Raw genomic sequence first — 5,311 nt, 5'->3', positions numbered from 1 at the left:
TTGGAGGTTGCTGTTCTTTTGTGTATTAAGGCGAATGAGTTGTTATCAGTCTCAAGCCTCAGACTCAGCACTGACCCCACGCTGTTTCTAGTGCTAATGGAAACACTGATGACAGTACACTCTGAACCCTAAATGAAATAAGTACTGTAAAATGCTCACATCATCAAGAGATTCATGAAGATTTAATCCTGGGACATTAAAAATCACTTAGTATAGCCTCATATAAAAATACTGGCAGTGAGAGCTTTTAGCAAATAATTTTTTTTTAAACAGGTGATGATACTAAAGACCAGAGAGGAATGTGATGTGCTGAAGGTCATTATCACTGCTAGTAGATTATCAACTCAGGCCTCACACTGAAATAACTGGGAGTTTTTTGTTTTAAATACTGATGCTTGGGCCTTAACTTCAAGACAAATTAATCAGTTTCTGGGCCTAGGGCCAGGCCCTGACACTTTTTAAAGCTCACCAGGCAACTCAACTGAAGCCAAAGTTGAGAACCACTGCACCAGATAAGAATCTGGGCCCTAATATTCCAGGGTTATCAAATTCAGGGCAGGCTCTCCTTCCTCACCCCCGAGCCCTTGGAAGACTTGACTAATAGAATCTGGAGCTCTTTCTCACTGCATCTAACCTGGCCTCCTCCTCATCAGAGTCTACCACCTGTCCTTCAGCACTGGGAGACAACCTGAAGCCTAGTGCACCTGGGCACTGTATCTTGCTTCCTCTAAACAAAGTCATGGAAATGTTGTCAAGTATTATTTTGGTAAAGCCGGGACTGTATATTTTTACAGTCCAGCGTATTTATCAGTTAGTCTACCAGGGCTCTGCTGGGGAATACCAGGGTGAAAGCCCTGGGTTACACAACTGAGGTTGCAGCTCATCTTGCAGAAAGCAACTTCTCCCTTCCCTTACACACAGATGCAGAGTCGAGTGGACCAAAGTTTGGATCCTACTCTGCTATTTACAACCTAAGTGATTTGGGGCCAGTTCTTTGTGCCTCAGTTTCCTCATCTGTAAATAAGAATAATGATAAAACTATCTCTTAGAGTTCAGCCTTCTTGCCTCTCCTCTCGTATTGATCTCTAGCAAAACTGAAGCCTAGGCCAGCAGTCTTTTTCAGTCTTCTTTATCTGTTCAAATCTCAATCCTCTCAGGTCCCTAAAAACAACATGTTTGGATGAACAAATCCTTGAGAAGAAAGGCCTCGCTCACTAATATTCAGAGTTCCTCTAAACGGTCTTCTGAAGACAATGACTACATTACAAAACCTCTTTTCATGGGTACTTTGTATTCTTCTAGCCAGACATGACTCTTGCCTGGAAAATCCCATGGATAGAGGAGCCTGGTAGGCTGTAGTCCATGGGGTCGCAAAGAGTCGGATACGACTGAGTGACTTCACTTTCACTTTTCATTTTCATGCCCTGGAGAAGGAAATGGCAACCCACTCCAGAGTTCTTGCCTGGAGAATCCCAGGGAGCGGGGGAGCCTGGTGAGCTGCTGTCTATGGGGTCCCACAGAGTCGGACACAACTGAAGTGACTTAGCAGCAGCAGCAGCAGCAGCAGCAGCAGCAGCAGCCAGAAGACATGAACTCTGTAGTCTCCTAACAGTTTGGACTTTATCAGAATCAGTTCTATTCAAATCTAAGAGTAAAGGGTGTAGGCTGCTGACCAGATGCAAGAACAGCAGTCCAGCAGCCTGGGTCATCATCCGAGCCCTGAGCCTATGTCATGCACAGAAACCATCTTGCCTCTAGTTGGAACCAGTTGGTTAGATGTGTGAGGCCAGCCATCCCCCAGATCGTTTTTTTGGATGGAATATAAGTTCCTTCCAGGCTCTCATCTCAACACTGCTCAACATCTCTAGCCAACCCCTGCTGCCCCACCTCCGCTACTCTTGCCTCTTGGCCAGCTCCATTTCCCGTGCCTTCTGGAACGTCCATTTTGTGGTGAACTCCACATGCCCTCATACGCTCTTAACAAACATGGCTTTCTTGGGATGCCTCCCTGAGGTCCTTTCCTTCTACAAGTTTGAGATGCCGTTCTTCTCTGCCTGAGTTCAGATGAGGACGTGCAGTCTTCCTGGAGGGACAGGAAAGAGGAACTGTGAACAAAAGCACCACACACAAAGTGTGTGCCACCTGGAAAAAGCGTTAGTCATCTTCTCCCTCAACTGCTGCTTCCAGTTGGTTCCATCTCTGTCCCACGGGACTCCTGGGGCAGGTTCTGAATTCAATCCTACCTCCCCGGTGCGGCCTCAGTCTTACCACCATTCTCCCACACTTAGTATAAAGCAAGCCAAGGAAATTCACTTCTAGTTCTTTAAAGGCAACTTAAGAATCATCTACAAGAAGGAAGAGCCTCCTTCCCTCCCGCTTGGATTTCAACGCCTGTGCTCTGTAAGAACCCTGATTACTTTTCTCTGAGAGCACTCAAGGTCTCAGCGGTTGGTGGGTCACTTCTTTCCACCACTGGCTGAAAGCTCCAAGAGGATCAGATCCTGTGTTTTTGAAAACCCACATCCCTGACCCCAGAATGTGGGCTCTTCCCCACAACACAAACCGCATCTCCCAATGCATGGCTAGCACAGCACTGTATTCTGAGAGGAACAGGATTCAAGTATCTCAAGTTGGAAGGAAACCCATGTCAGTCAATGCAACTCTCATTTAAAATTTGAAGCCCAAGACACAGTGGCTTACCCACAGTGCTCCAGGAAGTCAGTGAAGCAACGGTGCAGACAGTTTCCCTGAACTGCTAGGAGATCATTCAAAACCATAAAGAGCTTGATGTCTAATCTCCAAGATGGATATACAACAAGCACACAAATAATTAAAATACAAGGCATTACATGAGGAATGAAAGCTTGAGAGCAGGTGGGAGGGGGAGCAATCACACCTGCAGCCTGGGGTGAGGTTCGGGGAGGGAGGTGATCGTGAGTGTGCAATAGCTCCAAACTTTTTTGGTCTCATGACCCTTTTCCTGCTTTAAATATTATTGCAAACCTTGAAAAGCTTGTTCTATTTGTGGTTATATTTACTGATATTTATAATATTAGAAGTTAAAACTGAGAACATGAAAAACTATTTAGTTAACTTAAATCCATTATAAATCACTTGTTCAAATCACTACTAGTTTCATCAGGAAACTCTCATGCTCAGAGTGGTAGATCCAAGTTTTCCAAAATTCTAATTTTTGCTTGAAGACTTACATTTTATCATTGGTAACAAATACTATCAGTTCTTTTCCTGGAGGTGGCTCACTTTGTTAATTTTTGAGAAAATGTACGCTAAATAAGTCTGAATACCTGTAGTTTGTCAGTTGTTCTTTCAGGCAAAAATGGATTCCATGAAAAAAGTGGTTTGTTCAGCTCACAACTCAACTGCACAAGTGCTTTCTGTGTACCCCCCTCCCACTTCAGTTTAGTTGCTCAGTCGTGTCTGACTCCCTGTGACACCATGGACTGCACCATGTCAGGCTTCCCCGTCCATCACCAAATCCCAGAGTTTGCTCAAATTGATGTCCATCGAGTCAGTGATGCCATCCAACCATCTCACCCTCGGTCGTCCCCTTCTCCTGTCTTCAATCTTTCCCAGCATCAGGGTCTTTTGTGTGTGTGTGTGTGTGTGTGTGTGTAATAAAGTTTTATTTAAGTATAAAGGAGATAGAGAAAGCTTCTGACATAGGCATCAGAAGGGGGCAGAAAGAGTACCCGCTTGCTAGTGTTAGCAATGAAATTATATATGAGTCAGTTCTTCCCATCACGTGGCCAAAGTATTGGAGCTTCAGCTTCAGCATCAGTCCTTCCAATGAATATTCAGGGTTGTTTTCATTTAGGACTGACTGGTTTGACTCCCTGCAGTCCAAGGGACTCTCAAGAGTCTTCTCCAACACCACAGTTCAAAAGCATCAATTCTTCGGTGCTCAGCTTTCTTTATGGTCCAACTCTCACTTCTATACATGACTACTGGAAAAACCATAGCCTTGACTAGACAGACCTTTGTTGGCAAAGTATTGTCTCTGCTTTTTAACATGCTGTCTAGCTTGGTCATAACTTTTCTTCCAAGGAACAAGTGTCTTTTTTAAATTTCATGGCTACAGTCACCATCTGCAGTGATTTTGGAGCCCAAGAAAAGAAAGTCTGTCACTGTTTCCCCATCTATTTGCCATGCAGTGATGGGACAGAATGCCATGATCTTGGTTTTTTGAATGTTGAGTTTTAAGTCAGCTTTTTTACTCTCCTCTTTTACTTTCATCAAGAGGCTCTTTAGTTCTTCTTTGCTTTCTGCCATAAGGGTGCATATCTGAGGTTATTAACATTTCTCCTGGCAATCATGATTCCAGCTTGTGCTTCATCCAGCCTGGCATTTCGCATGATGTACTCTGCACGTAAGTTAAACAAGCAGGGTGACAATATACAGCCTTGATGTACTCCTTTCCCAATTTGGAACCAGTCCGTTGTCCCATGTTGGGTTCTAACTGTTGCTTTTTGACCAGCATACAGGTTTCTCAGGAAGCAGGTAAGGTGGTCTGGTATTCCCATCTCTTCGAAGAATTTTCCACAGTTTGTTGTGATCCACAGTCAAAGGCTTTGGGATAGTCAATAAAGCAGAAGCAGATGTTTTTCTGCAACTCTCTTGCTTTTTCTATGATCCAACAAATGCTGGCAATTTGATCTCTGGTTCCTCTGCCTCTCCACCACAGTATTAAATGTCAACAAAGTGAAAACGTGAAAAAGCATTAACGTCTTCGTGTTACAAAAATAGGTTTGACCATGTGGACGCCCTGCAAGACTCCAGGGGACTTCTCTGAGAGTGGAAAACACCATGAAAACCACTGATGTACAAAATACAGACTTTAAGAAATGAGTCAAATTTTGATAGAATTAGATGAGGGTGAGCAAGAACATTAAGACAGCAAAACATGCAGTAGTCTAAGGAACAGTGGGTGCGCTGTAGGTCTAGTTGGAAGAGGAGGGAGGCAGAAGAAGCCAAAAAGATGCTGTGAAAGGCCTGGGAGGCCTTCATTATGCTCATTTGGTTTAAAGTCGACAGGAAGAGAAGGCTGGAGTGAGTGGGTGTTTTTGAAAGTTATTTCCACTTACATGAAAATAAAGCTAGACGTGTTTATATTTACTAGAAATAAGATAAAATGACAGCAGAGTAGGTTTTCACAGATTGAATGTTAGGGAATGAATAAACGTGATCAAATGCTTTACTGTAAGAAACATGTGGTAACAATTTAGATAGAAGGAAGAAGAGTGAGAGCATTTATTAAGCACTTTTTCTGAACTGAACACCATACTATGTCATA

The sequence above is a fragment of the Bos indicus x Bos taurus genome, chromosome 14 (genome assembly GCF_003369695.1).
Source record: "Bos indicus x Bos taurus breed Angus x Brahman F1 hybrid chromosome 14, Bos_hybrid_MaternalHap_v2.0, whole genome shotgun sequence".
NCBI classification, from domain to species: domain Eukaryota; kingdom Metazoa; phylum Chordata; class Mammalia; order Artiodactyla; family Bovidae; genus Bos; species Bos indicus x Bos taurus.
This window is presented reverse-complemented; position numbering follows the sequence as displayed.